Here is a 17,900-nt window from a genome sequence, read left to right on the forward strand (position 1 = left end):
ACATCTCAGCCAGTCCATAATGGACAGGCTCCTGCTGAGAAACATCTGTCTCTGTGGCAGCCTCACCTTCAACCCCTTTTTTGTGCTAGATAATCCATTACCCACATACAGATAGCTGGATAGCCTTTCTTAACCCTTTAGTTACTGGCACAGCATGAGAGTGCCTAATGCAAACATCACGACAATAACCAGTTGTATGTTCCTCAGTTTCTGATTCACTGATTAGAAGCAGAGTGGCAGAGGCACTAAGCACTCACAGAGGAGATTATTTCAAGATCTATTCTGCACAAAGTGTTTATTTTTGCTGATGTTTTTTAAAGTAGAAAATACGCCAGATACCCCAAACAGTTTTGGTAGTAATAATTTGAAGCTGCTCTTTCTTCTATAAAATGGAGATGTTAATACTTCTTCATATCTCGAGGGAACCATGAGGGCAGGTTTAAAGCGTGCTACCCCAAGCAACATCCAGCACAAGCAGGTTGTTTGCAGAAAAGGTTTAGGATTATGCACTAATTACAGATATGAAAGACTGAATAATTAAGCAAATATTTATTATAAAGAACATAAATTCTTAAGTGAAAAGTAAGCATGTGGTCATGGAACTAAAGATCCTATCAGACTGCAAATGCACAAAGGGGCAAGGAAAAGCTGCAGAAGCAATTTTAATTCCTTAATAATTTTTTATGCTTGATTTTGCAAAATTCATATGCTTTGGACTTCTGTGCAGGAGTTTGCTAAAATGACTTACTTTGTAAATTAAGATGCTCACTGCTTAAAATCAGAAAGAAATAGTATCTTTAAAAATAGCACTAGTAAGTAATACACTTTGCTATTTTGGGGCTTATGAAGCATTAATGAGATTTGTAGGAGCGATTGTTATTTTAAAAAATCACGGCAATTTATTGTTGCTAATTACTCTCTTGGCACCGCATGTATTTAAGATTAATTGGAATGTCTGTACTCAGTAATGAGGTCCCTTGTAGTTTACACTGACTGACAACATCTTCCTTTATCTGGAAAATTACCTCACTGGAAAATTTGTAAACAGGGCAGTAGCTCTTGGCAATCAAATTTGGAAAGTCTTACTTGATACAGTAGCTACCGAGTTGCAATAAAAAGATCAGACTGTTCGAGTAGTTAATAATAACAAAAAAAAACCATCCACAGGAATGCTGCCGTGAAGGTGTTAACTTGCACACATAGAAATGGATGTTTGACTCCTGCCTAGTCAGACAGCATTCAGAGAGAGACCTGATTTCTCAGTGTGATACATCATCATGAATTAAAACCGCAGCATTTCTCAAATATTTATTTTTATCACTATTTTGCTACTGTAAATTTAGTCATCTAAAGCTGGGCTTGCTGGAAAAGCAATCCGTTCATCTCCATCTTGAAAAGCTGTGAATGAATAATAGTAGGTGTCGATGACAGAGAGGATTATGTTGTAGTGTGATACAAGAATTTTTCTGAAATGCTTTGTTTGTGTGTACAGGTATGTGCATGGTTTTGCATTTAAATATTTCTTTAGCAGTTTCCTATTTCTGTAGTTCACTTAAAAATGGGAACTTTGTGTCATTCTTTCTTGGATGCATCTATCAGATGAGGCTAATAAAGACTCACTTATAGACTTTTTTATCAAAGAACTAGTGATAGAATTCATTATGCTTTGAACTGGAAACCTGGTCTCCCCAGACACAGGCCTATTGCTGCTACTGGAGGGAAAAAACCACCCAAACAACAACCAACCACACAGAAAATAGTAACCCAAACCCTGTAACCTCCGTCACTCCTGCCTTGCAACATTGAAGCTACACTTCATAACTCTCTCAAAATATTAGTTGTTTTCTGTGAGCTCCTGATCTTATAGAATTCCTCAATTAATGAGGAGGTCTTTTTGCAGAAGCTGTAGGGGTGCAAATATTCAAGTAGGTTTTGGAAAATTCAGACATTTCTTTTCAGCTCTTTCCATTTCCACGTATTATGCAGTCAGTCTGTAAAACTTCAATTGTCCAATCAATCAGAATTGTCATGATCATTTCTTAGATGAGCCCTTGCATAAAAGCAACAAAGTTGTACCATTAACGGCCAGCAGATATAGTGGTTTATTATTTGCATATTCTTATTTTTCAGTGTTTAATTTTATAATGTATCGTAGGCTCACCTCTCTGCTTAAGTGGTGATTAGATGAACTGTTAGTATGGAGGTTGCAGCAAAATTACCAGATACACTATGAGTTGTACTTGCTTGGAGCACTGTGTATCTGAGTATTGTTGTTGATGCTTGAATTAATTTGGAATTGCATTTTAAATGGATATTTATGCTGGTGTTTAATGAGACTCAATTAGTCTCAGAGCACAGTTCCATTGTTTTGATTTTTTTTTTTTTTATAAGGGAATGGGGAAGAGAAGAGGTCCTGACTGTTCTGGTGATTAGTTACATATCTTCAAAGCATTTCAGAACTAAACTGTGCGTAAGGCAACGGGTGTTGGTACACATTAATTCTGAGAGGTTCTGTCCCAGAGAGATAATAGCATGTTGTCTGCCCCAAAGAGATAACATGCTTCTTTTCAGCTGGCCAAAACCCCATCATGAATCTGGACTGTGGTGGAAATTGGTTCTCATTTCCAGGATGCCTCTGGGGGACGTTGCAGTTCCGGGGTTGCTACGAGAAGCAGTAATTGCTTTCCCTAAAGCTTGCCTTAGCCTGGAGGGTGCAAAAAAGAGCAAAACTCATATCCTTATTTATAGCCCTGCTCATCTATACAAGGCCAAGGAAAGTTTCTCTCTTGATTACAGCACTGTTTATTATATGCCATATGCTCCTTTTCTCCTTAGTAGCAGCACTCTGACCTTATAAATGTGTCTCAGAAGAGTGAAACCGGAGGTGTTGTGTTACTGTGGGCAGTGGCTAAGCATGACCAGATGTTTTTCTTTGCTGGCAAGCTCCCCTTGCGGACACCCAGAGGAACCAGGAAGAGGAATGGCATCCAACTAGGTCAGTCTTGTCAACCATTTTGTCACTGTGTGATCTTAAATGCTGGATGAAGCCATCAGAGCTATGGATGATTAGGACCTGTCTACATTCATGTTTCAATCTTGCATCTAGGTTTTTAAAACTATTTTTTTAACTTACAGTGGCACATATGGGTAATGGCTAGGTGATAGGTAACCAACCTCTGCATTTCCACCAATGTATTAGGTCAAAGGTGGCACTACATTCTATCTTAGCTATACGTATTTCCCTCAGGTTTTTGTGGTGGCTATTGAATGCTCCTCAGGGTTGGTGCAGAACCTGACAAGTGTTTTTGAAAACGAGTTATTAAAACACAGAGATCAGAACATAAATGAGAAACTCCAAAATTTCTCAGCCAAATTACATTCTGAAAGAAAAAATGTATTTTAAATGAGTGACAAGGTTCGTTATCTTATTAAAAAAACTCAGACAACCGAAAAAGAAATCCTAAACTAACCCAAAAGCACAGCTAGGCATGAGTTTTGCAGATTCGCCATCTGTCCTGGCTCAAAGGCAAAGAGGCAGGTGCTATTCCCAGGAAGTTTGGCACCTCCTAGAAAGTAGAAAGGAATCATAGCAATCCACTGGTAACATGCAAAACAGAGGCCTTGATAATCTTGTCTCATTGATGGGACCCTTAGGACTCCAGTCCTTCTAGGCTCTTGGGAGCCTGGTTTACCTATTCTTAAGTTATTGTAAGGCCACTCTAAAGTTTGAATTGCTGGGGTTTCTTAGACCAGAGGCCTTTCAGCATCATGTAGTGGTGCTGCCCAGGAGGCAGAAATTTTGAGAGCTCACACAAGATAGTGACTTGTGATACAGGAGGTAAGAAAACCCTGAAAGTTCCTATCAGAAACCTGTGCGTGTTATGTGAACCAGTGCATTTCTGTAGGTAATACCTTTTTTCCAGATAATTTTGCCAGATGATTACTGAATAGTTCGACTGCATGGCTGTGCAATGTGAAACTATTGTATGTGCATCTTTAAAATGAAGTCTGGCAATGCTGCTGTCATTCTGTATTGCAAAATAGACTCTTTTTAAAGACCAATTATTTATTTAGATTATTTTCTTCTACATAGCTTTCAAAATAACTGAGTCCAGTACTATCTCAGGAATATTGACAAGGTCAAGTGCTGTTAACCCTGACAATCAAAAGTAATGAATCAAGGCCAGAAAAATAATGAGATTTAAAAATAAAAAAATACTAATTTGCCTTCAGATATGTCAGATCTCTAAGTTATTTTCATTATGTGCTCTATAATAACAAAGGCTAAACCCTTGCATTTTGAATAAGGCACTTCAAACATTCTACTGCTGCAATGGTAGCATTTTAACATAATAAATATATAATACATATTAATAATATAATAAATGCTTCTACTAATGATAAAGTCATAGAAAAATGGTTACACAGTGTGTTAAAATAAGCAGACCTGTTGAAAAGAAAACAGAGAGGAGATTCAAAAAGAGGGTACCTTATGACTACTGAATCACAAGGTGCATGGAAAGTGAGTCAGCCAATGTCTCTTTTTGCCTTGCAGTAGATTGTCCACATAAAGCACTGACAGAAACCGATATCAAGGAAATTACATGGATCAGCTGTCATACACTTATACCCCACAGATCGCTTAAAGGCTCCAATGGTCTGTAATGCAGTGCTGAAATGAAAGGTTTACAAACATTCCTGTTGTCTGGGACATCTGGATGAAGCCATCCGGGTCCAGAAGCCTTCACTATAAGTGCCAGAGTCTATTAAGAGAGCTGCCTGCTGAGGTCTTGCAGTACAGGTGTTCCCACCTGAGCAGATGAGCAATGCCAACAGGTCTATTGAAGCTGCAATAAGTGAAGTTTCTGGTTTGTAGTAATGAAATAAAGGGATCATTAACTTAGGTGTGCATGCTTCTAGTGAGAGACATGAGGAGGACATTGGCAAGCTGCACTTCTTAGTCCTTAAATTTTAGAATTGCTTTTCAGTGCCTTGGTTTGAGTATTACCTCAAAGAAATGGCTGGGTTTTAACTCAGATGCAAATCAAAGCAGAACTAGCAAAATCTCTAAGGGGAGCAGACAATGTAACACACCCTTTGTCCTACATCCACTGGGATGTATAAAGATTAACTCTTAGGAAAGTTCTGCTAATATAATTTGAAAAAAAAAAAAAAAAGAAAAAGGTGGTGTTTTGTTTTTTTTTCTCACACCAGAAATGTCTGATTTTCAGGTCCAACCCTATGTCATTTGTTCATGGTTTATTAATCTTTAATTCTTATTGCTTCTTTCCCAGTCGTCAATCTCTTGATTAGAATTTTATCTACTTCTTCATTTGCAGATGAAGTGGTACATTGTTGTTTGGTGCATTCAAAATTATCAAAGCTAGAGAATTGATTTTCTGAGTTCATTTGGCAAAGTAGGGAAACCTGTGACTGGTTTAATCTCCCGAATGAACACGATCTTAATCTCTTATTAGCTTCTTTAAGAGTTTTCATCTGAAAATTTTCCCTCTCTAGGTCGACAGCTTCATTAGTACCCGTCACCCAAACAAATCAAGCTGAGCCAGCTCACTCCAAAATAATGAGATTGTCTTTCTATTTCTCTGAAGTACTTCTTCTCTTCCCCAGTTATATTAGTCTTTCCGACAATTAGCACCTCTTATTATGCATGGTGATTTTGAAAGCTGAAAAGTAATGTTATTAGTGTTACTTAAAAAAAATGCAGATTTTGGCATTTTATGTAAAATGACGATGCTTCACCTGTTATTGCCTCCTTGGGGGTTCCCAGTGTATGGAAGATAATTTGAAGCATGTGGAACTCAATAGCTGAAGGCATTAGAAGAGAAATGTCACCCTTTCAGGCATTTCTTTTGAGAACTCCTTAAAAGCAAAGAAATGAGTGAAAGATGAGTTCATTACTATTATGATCTTAAAGGAGAAAAATTACTGAGTTTATAGGCCATAAGGGTAGATAAAGCAATGTTTATGTAATATGTAGTACTGTCATATGTACTCCCTCAGATGTTACTTCACGTATCTTTAGCCTTGCAAGAGTGTTCTCGGGTAAATCCAAATAGGAAGGAGAATAAGTGGCTATATATCTGCTGTAAATAGGCTACTCCTATAACTGCAAGTCTTTTGGCCAACACAGGATAGCAGATTCTATAGCTGCAACTATGAGGAAGACCAAATACCTTAATAATGTGAGGAGGCTTTAGTCGAAGGAAGGGATGGTTTATTGGTTTTCCATGAACATCTTGTGGAAAACAAGAGGATTCTTCTTTCGATGTTTTGACTTAAAACTGAAAAAGGAACAAAGCAAAAATCCCCAAATGACCATTTGCTTCTTAAAGCAATCATCCAAGAAAAAAGTCATTGTCTGCTTTGTCTCTTCCAACATTTGAAATAAAATAGGTAGCCTGCCAGAATTTCTGTTATGCTTCTAAACCAGATTTCACACCATCTGCAGGTCTCATATTAATTAATAGCTCTTTATTCATTACGTATCATTGAACTACTTTAGTTTTTAGTGGGACTGGTAGTTGTAAAATGCATCAATTCATCTGATTCAGGTTGGGTGCTCTCTTGGTGAGGCAGCTGGTTGCATAAATGAAAGCTGCAGCTCGTGCACATTTCTATGGCTGTGTTCAGTCACCCACTCCCTCATAATTCACTTGGGGATGTGGATTGCGCTGTTATGCTTTTCTTTTCTCAATCTGTTATGGTATTTTCACCTTCATCCTCTGGAACCAAATATGGGGCCTCTGAAGTGAGACATTGCTGCTGCTTTGGGGATCTCTTGTTTCAGGAAACACTTTTTTTTCCTTAACACCAGTTGCAAATCAAGCTGGAAAGGCAGTTGTAAAAACGGTTTGAAGATCATCTACCTGTGTATTTGCTATGAGGATGAACAGTGGTTTACGTGAACTGAGACAATAGAGACAATAGTACACAAGCATTTATGGATAACCTCCAGGATTAAGAGGGAATTTCATCTCTTGTGCACTGTTAATCAGTGAAGCAAATGTATTTGTGCATCTTTTATTTTCTAACATATCAAATGTACACAACTTTTGGAGACAGGATACTGTGACTGATCAGTAAGTAACCAGACCTTGTAAATCAGATCTTTTACACCTAACAGCGTTGAAGGTGGCAATTGTCTCAGACAGGTGTTCCATCTGCTGGAGTTTAATAAATTACTCTACATTGTGTAAGCAGCAGTAACAGACAGGATAGCTTCTCTTATCTTGCAGGTTAGGTAAATTTCATCACTTTAAGTCAACTTCATTCCTAGTTTCAAGGGAAAAATTAAAAGGAAAAGCAGATGGGCTGCTTGTAATGCACAAGATTCAAAACCCTTGAAGTAAAGCTGCCAGACTTGCTTGCTTGTTCAGTGAACATTAGTATCCATTTAAAGAAATAGAAGGGCATCCAATGCAAAATCAAAATTCCTATGCTGTTTTTACCCCACCTTAAACAGGTTTGATAGTGAGATTATATGGGTCACTGGCATTTGTCTGTGCAAATTTCTACTGTATGCATCCATTTTTCTGATGAAAAATTCAGAAGAAATCCTGACAGACTATTTTTTTTCTGCAGTTTTTAGTGTCATCATCTACATTATGAATTGTGTTGTGGTGAATGAAGGACAAAGCTCAGGAAAGTAGGTGTGAATAGTTACTTTGACAACTCTTGTATGGCAAATGTTTATGTCAGAACTGGTGCACAAATGCATCTCTGCAGAATAAAATGCCCTCAGTATTCCAGATATTTAAGGTCTTGGTCATCTCAGCTGAACCACATTGCCTGGTACCTGATTGAATCTGACTGTCATGCTTATGTTAACATGAACATGAAGTTTGATATGTTCAAGCTGGAAAATAGGTGTAAGTGCAGATATTTTATTATTTCTGCCAATCTAGACCCTCTTTCATCCAAACACTTAAATGTACACCTGACTTCAGAGTTACTGTTAAATTCAGGACATTCTTGGTTGCTTTGATGAATGATGACCTCAGTGATGGGTTGTGCCAAATACGCAAGCAAATAAGATGACAAAGTGTTTCACCTGAGGAGCATAGATGCCAAAGTGGTGGTCTCTAACTTTTGCTGGCCAATAACCAGTAAGGCCAGTAATGAGCAGTAGCAAGCATTGCCTGTTGCTCTCCCTGTAAGATTCAGTTTTCTTTGTTTTAACCTCCTTGCTCATGAAGTACACCAAAGCACTTCGTGGAAAACGTGCCTGTGTGGTCCTTGAGCTGAAGACCTACCACAAAATGGCTTACATGTACTATGAAGATTATACTTGCCACTGATGCCATGAGTAAATATTTCCACTCTAGATGAGGACAAACAGCATTTACTTGCAATCATTTCTTTGAGGATGCCTAATGCTGCTTTTCTCTGTCTACATTGGCAAGTGTCTTCTGAGTTTTGCCAGTTGATCCATACCTCTTGCTGAGTCATGTTGTTGGCAGCAGTCATTTCCTTTTTCAAGATGAGCTCTTATTCCTCCTGGCATTTACAGTTTTATATATATGAAAGCACAGACAGTGTAGCCTCAAGGTAATTGAATTTTATCAAGTATGTTGTCTCCCTCTGTCTGCTCTGGCAGAAGTGGTAATTATCACATGCCATTGTTCTACCATAGTAGAGGCCTTAGAGTCATGAAGTACAGCTGAGCACAGCCAGTTTACATTAAAGCTAGGTTTGAGCAATTAAAAATTACCCAATCTTTCCTTCCTAGTTGAAAACACACTGTAGGAGTGCTTCTGAAGCATATTAAACCAATGCATTGAAATAACTCTTAAGTGTCTCTATTCTAGAATAGCTTTACTATTCACAGACACCAAGTAATTTTAACTACTTACAAAAACACAAGCTATTCATCACCATAGAGATGGGTGCACTAGCTACATTCCCAAACAAGATCAGTAAGGCTTCATCTATTTATTATTTATCATACCAGTAGTCCATAAATGATGTAACAAATAAGAAAACAGAGATAGTTGAAAAACATTTAAAGACAGAAAGGAGACAGTGAGTTTAATGAGTCTTATGTTTGCATTTTCAGCCTTGGCTTCGTCTTTCAGATACGCACTTTAAACCTCTGTGCAAAACGTTTTGCATGGAACAGCCACTAAAGTATTTATTTTTTTCAGCAAATATTCCATTTTCTGCAATGCTCCAGCATTTTTTTACAACATTACCATAGCATCTGGCTTATATGCACAGTAGCACTGTATTTTGGCTCCCATAACGTATGTGTGTAAATATATATAGAGAGAGGTAAGTATCCATGTGCATCTTACCTGTATATAAAAGCATACATGCATTTACCTGTGTAGAGGTGTATAAGACTACCTCATAAAGTTCTGTGAACAGAATAAAAAAAAGGAAATTATCTACCCTAAATCAGGTACCTCACATCACACAGAGAAGCTATTTCGCAGGTCCTGTTGTCAGAAGCTCAGGTACAGGATCAGCAGTGATGACACAGAGGAACACATGAGGCAGGAACTACAGATGACCACTCGAAACCCAGCATTTAAGATATATGGCACTTACATTTCTGTTCATGGTTTTCTAGGTTGCATAAAGTATGGTTTTGTACGTGTAACCTCTGTTAATTGTTTTGCTACACTTAGAGGTGATAATCAATAGACTTTGGGAAGAAAGAGTGGCAGTCTTGCTAGTGACATGAAAAAAAATTGTAATTGTTTATCCAAGTAACTTTTTTTCCAACATTTATCCAGTTATTTGTACTTTAAATCTACTGCACAACTGAGGATAAAAGAATCTAAATCAGTTGAAAAATATTAGTCAGACATTACTCAGTAGAAAATAGAACTGCAGCATAATGACTGTGCCTCAATGGAGACCAATGGCATTTCATCTAAATAGCACATTGAGCAAATCTTGTAACTGTATGAGCAAACATTAAAACAAATAGAAAAAGGACTTGCTGCAGGAAAAAAATCATAAAAACAAATGTTTTAAAAACAATAACAAACAAAACGTATCAGAGTAATAAATTTTTATGAAAACAATTAAAATTATGAATGGATCATTCTCATAATTCCTGCCTCAGAAAAAGTCAATTTAAGCAGCTTCTAAAACAAAAGCTAAGAAGAGAAATATAATTAAAATAAATACAAAATATTTAATACTGGAGGTAAAGCATACAGTCTCTGAAGACCTGACTTTCGCTTACATTACCTTGTCTTGATGTTCTTTCTTCATCAGTGTGGGCAAGACTCAGGGAGTAAATGGATATCTTAGTAGTGTTGTGTTGCTGTAGAGAGACAGTGAAATGGTACTTAGCCCTGGCATGGAGCAGGAGATCACTAAGTGGTGGCTTTAGCTGGGAGAGCTTTGCTATAAAGGCAGCATACCCTCTGCTATATGGTGCCAGTCAGGGTGCTGGTGACTACTACCCCTTGGGGTTCCTGTACCATCCAGCTCTGCTCTGCTATAGCAAATGAAGAGAATTCGAAAGTCTGACCTGAGGTTTTCTTCATGATCAAAGAGTTCTGGAAAGGATAGTCAGTGGCCAGCTGATATGGGAGGTTCCCAGCATTTCTGGTTTGGGTGGATTGCTTAGGTGGAGATGGTTGTTGAAATTTAGTGGAGAAAGGGCAAGCAGTTGCTGTTGAATGGGCAGAATTGCTCTCATTCCTTGTTTAAACAGAAAAAGTCTTTGTCTATCTTTGGGGATTTTTACATTGGCAGTGTTGTGGCTTTCAGAATTCTGACTGGTCCTTGCTGTCCTCTGCTCTCTTATGGCCATTGCAGTACTATAAGTCAATCCACTGCCTAGTAAATGTAATAACCCAGACTGTGATAGGATGCTGAGGACACCAGTGTAGGTGCTATGCTCAGTGACTTGACAGGGTAAGTACTAGAGGACTTTGGATGCTTTGAGAGAGAGGATGCCCAGAGGTGGTCACCAGTACACCCAATTTGTCTCTGGATTGTTCTTCCAGATGAGGTTCTGCCAACGCACCAGTAAAGTGCTGCTGTGTCTGGATACTGTGGGAAAACTAAAGAACTTGCACACACACCTGAAAGTCCCAGCGTAGACCCCAGTAAGATGGGGGAGATGCGGGCAATGATCACAGCAAAAGTATATCAAGGGGAAAAATGTGCCTTCTTTGTATTGTTTCAAGTGTTCTCAACTTATGTCAGTTGTTTTTTAAATGGAGAGATTGGTATCCTGCCTCCTCCTCTCTCCCATTCTCTGAGTACCAGACATTCTCCATGAAGAAAACAAGTAATCCTTTTGGATAGTCACCAATGTTTGTTATTGCTTGGTGCCAGAATGTTAATGAGTGACAGGTTTGCAGAATATATGGATTTAAATGTTGGATGTTGAATGTGTATCCGCAGCATGCTGGTGATAATTTCTGTGCGTGTGTGTGTGTTTGTTTATTCATCACTTATGGAAGAGTGTTTGAAAATAAAGATTTCTGGGGTTCAGCTACACGGATGGAATTGGCTGTACAAGATCTTCCTTATAAATTAACAGTTCTTGCTCTCCATGGAAAGAAAAGGCCTCTGTTAGGAGAGCCTCATCTCAGTCTCTTTTTATTGTCTTAATAGAGCCTTGAATTGCAGTCAGTAAAAACTCACAGCAATACAGTATCCAATCAGATGTATATTTTTAAATTAATCTACATTTGAATACCTTCCCTGATTTCCCACCAGCACCTGCAAAAAAAAAAAAAAAAGGAAAAAAAAAAAAAAAAGGAAAAATATTTGAAAAGAAAGGGAATACATTTGCAAGTTTAATTTCCCTAGGGAGAAGCGAGCCTTTCAGAACAACTTTGATTTGTTTCTTTCTTCTTTGTGTAACCTGTAGTTTAATTTTTGTTCACATTTTTGCATTTACATTTGCATGATAAAAGAGGTTCTGCTTTTCTTTTAAAGATTGTTCTAGAAAGTCAAAATTATTCATAGGAGAAAACCAGCAATAAATTGAAAATTTAAAAATTGTCTCCTTTTTTCAGTAATTTGTATATAAAACCCACTATGATTTCTAATGATTTTACTGATACAGGCAGACAACTGTGTTTTTCACAAGGTTGCATGAAATATTGTTGCACTGCTATTTTAATGGTGATTCTGTAAGCTGAATGCATTTTTAATGGAATGAATCATCCCCGAGATGGAATTTTTCACCTTCAATGTTCAAGATCCGATTTTCAACAAATTTTTTCCAACCCAAGCAGATGTTTGGGCTGCTCAGCATCCTTTCTAAAAGCTTCTTTCATGCCATCTATCCTGCAGCTGATGTGATTGTGAAACTGGGAGTGAAAGGACATAGAAAATCTTTGGAGCAAAACAGAAAAATTGTCTGATCTGTATTTGTTAGAGCTGGAGGACTATGGTTTATTTCCACTCTGGCATGTTTTACACTGAGATTTCTGAATTTGCTCTTGACCCCTGACAAAGCAGAAGCAGCACTATCTAGTAACATGTACATAGCTATACTTATATATATATATATATATATAGATGAGATGAAATGTTTGCTCATCACACAGGATCTGTGTTTTGCTTTCCTGTGGTATACCTGTCACGTAGAAGTATGTGGAGCTTAATCTGGGGACCTTTCTTACCATGGTTTTGTTTTTTCACCTAATCTGTGTATTGCATGTTATGGTAATACAGGTAGTTTGAATCCTATCCTTTTAGATTCTGATGTGGTATACACACTGCATAGTACCTGAGCCAATCTTGGTATTTCATGAGTAATGAGTGGAGAGACCATTTGCTCTTTCTTGTTCCAGTCTGTCTGAAAGAGGAATAACGGGTAATAGAGACAATATATTTGCTTATAGCTTTTAGTGAGTAGTGGTAGAAAGACAGGTGAGAGAGAGGGAGAGAGAGAAAAATATACTAAAGGAAATATGTGAAAGTCCTAGAATCCTAGAATAGTTTGGGTTGGAAGATCACCTAGTTCCAGCCCCCCCTGCCACGAGCAGGGACACCTTCCACTAGACCAGGTTGCTCAAAGCCCTGTCCAACCTGGCCTTGAACACTTCCAGGGATGGAGCAGCCACAACCTCTCTGGGCAGTTCATTTTTGGAGCCATCTGATTTACTCTTTGGTCAAGCTCATATTCAAGTATTCAAGTCTTTCACTTTAGAGAGTTTGGTTTTTCTCCAGAGTTCAAACAATGAACAATTTTGTCTCAGGAAATCCCCTGCTTTAGTGTTTTGCTAAAAAGTAGTAACACTTCAGGAGCTTTATTTGCTCATTAAAAAAACCTAAGAGAAGGGTGGATTGGTTTTATATAGAGGAATTCTCAAGTGTTTTTAATTTCAGAAATCAGCCAGTGTTACCTTAGGTAACTGCATGCAACAGCAGGATGAGCCTTTTGCCTCTTGCAGAAAAAGGTTTTATGTTGACAAAATACTGGCTGTAGAGATTCAGTCTAAGAGATATGAGTCATTTCTGAAATGAGCCATTAAAGGTTGTTTCTGAACACCCTTACAGTCTCTTCAAAGGAGGACAAATACACTTGGTGTTTGTCAGTACCTAACATCAAAGAGATCTCTTGAAGATTCACATGGATATATACCCTACTGGTCTGTAACATCACATCATGCCATTGGATTGCGCCCTAAACACCACTCAAGGGAGTGCAAGTTTGGCTTACAATCCTGATTCCTTGTTGGGTCAAGGGTAAAAGAGAGAATTCATACACTACAGGAATTATGGCATTGCTCAAAGCAAGAGGTTTTTACAGCCCTTGGTAACACTGGCTCCACATACTGATTCTACTCAAGAAGGTCAGGGTCAGAGCTATGGGTGATGGCCTTGATTGCATCAAATACTATTGCTGTTCTACTTTGAAAGCAGATGTTCTTTATTCTCTGGCTCTTTCTTGGTGGTTGGGGAGGGTGGTGGTGTTGTTCAGGTGGGGTTTTTTCCTGTCAGGACATTAAGGATGCTGATTTTGTGTTATTCTTCAGTCCCTCCTTTTGTGCTACTATACAGTGCAACAGCAGCACACCTTGGGTGAAGAGCCTTGCGTCTTTGTCAGTACTTCCACAGAATTGATCACAAAAGCGTTTTCCACTGTAAATTTCCAGAATAGCCTATGGATACACTAGGTATATGCAAAAAATTTTAATGTTAAAAAGGTATAAAATTTTTGGAGAGCCTGGTGCATTCCTGAAAGAAGTAGGTTGTTGCGTTAATTAGTTTTCACACTTAAGTCTCTTTTCCTACTTTATCAATGGTTTTATCCTACCTGAAAGCTACACTGAATGTTTACTGTTTGTTCAGGAAACTGAGCATTAAAATGGTTACTGCTCATACATTTCTTTCTTTTGTTTCTCTTTGCTAGACGTTTGCAGGATAGTTTTTCCATTATGTCCCTATTAGTTATAAATAATAAAATGTCAGGATTTTCTGCATATTTGTGTTATTCCACATTTTAAATTCAACTTTTACTGCATGAATAACAGTTGCAAAATAGACTGACCAGGATGCAGAAAAAGGTAACCTTAAATAGAAACCTTAGCACATAATTTTAAATTATAATTTTTCTTGCTGCTTTTTTTTTTAATCTCCTTGTTGATACACGTACATATCCCACAGAACCAAAACCAAGGCTTAATAATAGGAGCAGAAGAAACATTTTGTCTTAAAGGGGAAAAAAATTGATATTCTGAGGTGATCTTCAATGCTTCTAAATTATTGAGCAACGTAAAGCCTTTCTCTTCATTCTTTACTGCAATAAACAGAATAAATACATACCTTCCACAGCTTTCAAATATTTTTATCCACCGTTCTTTACCCAACAATGGGTAAATGGAAGTCAGATCAATTGTAGTCGTTCCTGATTTCTTTTTATTTTTCCAATTTGTATTTTGAAAGGATTGTCTCCTTTACCTTAATAAACAAGAAGGTTCATTTATTTGTGTAAATCCAAATATAATTTTATTTCATTTTGTGTAATTTATAATGGTCAAATGGCTTGTCATTTTTCCTATATCAGACAGTATATCACAATTTTCCTCCCACCTACTGCCCTTTTTAAGACCTCACTTCAATTTGTAAAACTGAAGTAGGACTAAGATTCAGTTTTCATAGGTGGTAGTTGGAGTTTCACACAGCTTCCCTGAAGTTCAGTCACTAACCAGTCTTACAGGGAAAAAAATGCTCTAGGATACTTTTGTTTTCATGATGCTATGTTAGTAAGGGAGAAAAGCAAATTAGTCCCCATTCTAAATCAGCAAAGGTTAGGAGTCCCCAGTGCATCATGTCACTAGTTGTGAAAAGGAGGTAAATAAAGAAAAATGTAGTTTTGGGTAGAAATCCAAGCCCAGATGAGGTGGGGATATGACACAAGCAAACAAGTACCATTATAACATCTACAATATGAAACATTTCTGCTTAGGGATATTTATTGATTTATACATTTATTTTACAAAGAAACACATCCTGCTTCCCATGAAAACAGGCAAAAGTACTCAAAGAAAGTACAAATTTTCTGTTATGATTGATTTTGATAAAGAATTTTTATTTGGCCTTGCTAAATGCGCTGAAACATTAAAATCTAACATTGCTTGGCTACAAAATAACTGCAAGTTAGCTAGCTAATGATGTGTCTAAGGAACTGTTGGCATGATGCACCCATTCCCTGCTGCTTGTGTTCAAAGGAACTTGCTGAGAATGAGGTTTTCCTTCATTTTCACATAACAGGTGGATGATTGGGTTAATTTGACTTAATGATGCATTACAGCACAGATTTATTTCCTCGCAGTCATGCACAGCTTCCCTATATGAAGGTGATATTGTGGTATGATCTGCTGGACAAAATGAGGAACAGTGCCCTCCCAAAGCCATCACACACCGTTTTCTCAATGCTTAGTGCTTTCTGATCAATATTTAACATTATGTTTGATCATGCGGAGGTAGAACCTTTCTGGTCTAATAAGTGAAAGTTTTTATGCTTATATGCATTTGAGCAAAAGCCTATGTGCTTTTACTGAGCAATTACACTGTGTGCAAAAACTGTCCATAGGGTATGATTGGGAAATGTCAGTTCAAGGCAGCAAGGGCCTAATGCGTAAGTTAACATTTGGTCAAGACTTTCTAAATGACTGAAAATACCAGTTATGTGACAGCGTGGAAATGTGTTAATGTCAATTGGTTCCATGGTGTTAATCACTCTTGTCCAGCCTGAGAAAGCAACTGATTAGTCCCAGTAAAACTGAATTTATTACATTTGAACACTTTGTCTGCTGTTCACAGTTACTGTAAACAAAAGTGGCCATTTTATTTATCCTTTTAGAAAGCTATTTATGATGATCTTTTCCAGACCTGATGTTTGAATTCTTTCTGGAAAGTTCCATTTAAATGGTTCAGACACAAATACTGATAAGTAAATAATTTGTAAAATAATTTCTTCCAATAAAATGTTATCTCAGGCAAAAAGCCATTAGGGAAATTTTGGCTGTTCTGCAAATATCTAGCTTTTGTGATTGGGTTTTTTTTAAGAAAAGAAAAAGATCGTGACATTTTAAGCAGTATGGAGAATACTTAAGTACTTGTCCGGAAGAGAACTGTGATCAGGATGTGTTAATTACTTTATACAGAAATTATTTTTCTCAAGTGCATTTCCAATATCAAGGGGTGACAACTGTATGGGTGGTGTTGGAACATGGGGTGGAGCATGAAAGGAAGAAGAGGGAGGAGAGGACACTGCTGCACAATCTCTCCTGCACAAAGGGCAACCAATGGTCCTCTAACGTCATTCTTCCTTCGCTATTACTGCCTCTCAGCTTTGAAAGCAAAGCTTCCATTATAAAGCCTATTTTGCATATATCTGAAGGAGTATCCGAGTTGACCTTGTGAAAACAAGACCATTTTGTCATGTTACTTCTCTCCATGATTATTCCAGCTCAGTGTGGCAAAGTATTTCTGCATATCCTTAACTTTCAGAGTAAATAGTCCCAGAATGGATTCATAGTCTTTAGATACTGTACACGAACAAGCCTAAGGATTGTCCGCTATAAAAGGAAAAATTCAGCATTGTCTTTCCGAAACTCTCAAACTGATATAATTGAGCTTTTAACTTTAAAAAAATATTCACTGAATGGGTAAACAGGTAGTTCTCATTCCGTATGTGTCTGTGTCAAGATCCAAAGTTATAATTGCTCTGAATAAGATGTCTGGAAGAAAAAGAGATGAAACTGCGAATAATCCATGGGATTTAAATTGAACAATCTGCAGATTTAAGAAAGGCTTCAAGCCTGTCCAGCTTGGAGAAAATAGTACTCGTGAAACAGATTGTTCAAGAAACAAAAGAAAAGAAATGCAAAGTATTTATTTTTACCTATATTTTAGCAAAATTATCCTTTAATATTATTATTATTTGTTTGTATATATATATGTGCTTGCACACTAAGTCAGTGCATCATTGAATTGGTCATTATAGTCTTAGGAAAAAAGCCAGTAATTTCTGATAGCAGTGAAATACAAGGAGATTGCACTGGGTAGCTTTATATCCTTAAACTGAAACAATATATGGTGTTGGCTTTCTGGGCATGTTTATAGATTTTGAACTCTCTGTTGTTCCCAGCAGCAGTTAGCTAGTCAGCTTTAACACAGGCAACTTGAGAACAGAAAATATTGCGGTAACAGCAGCATAGTGCTGAAACTGAGTGAATCCCCCTGCGAGCATCCTTCCCCAAGTACTGTATACCACAGGTCAAAGTGCTGTAATGGCTACCTTTATTCTTAGCTCAAGATAGATCCTTCCGCTCTGTTAATTTCTTTTACGTTTTTGTGATCTGTGTTAATCTATTAATGAAACTAGAAGATACATTGACATTACCTGAGCTGCACCTTCAGCCTGATCATTATTTTAATGAACTCCA

General features: G+C 37.5%; 1 protein-coding gene across 5 annotated transcripts in view; it reads left to right on the plus strand.

The window, feature by feature from the left end:
- Window positions 1-17,900, plus strand: part of NKAIN3 (sodium/potassium transporting ATPase interacting 3) — a 353,633-nt gene that overhangs the window by 208,902 nt on the left and 126,831 nt on the right. The window lies entirely within an intron of this gene.

Source organism: Pezoporus wallicus, unplaced genomic scaffold, assembly GCF_028554395.1.
Source record: "Pezoporus wallicus isolate ANWC-B61680 ecotype Strahan unplaced genomic scaffold, APGP_CSIRO_Pwel_v1 contig_4131, whole genome shotgun sequence".
In the NCBI taxonomy this organism is placed as follows: Eukaryota; Metazoa; Chordata; class Aves; order Psittaciformes; family Psittacidae; genus Pezoporus; species Pezoporus wallicus.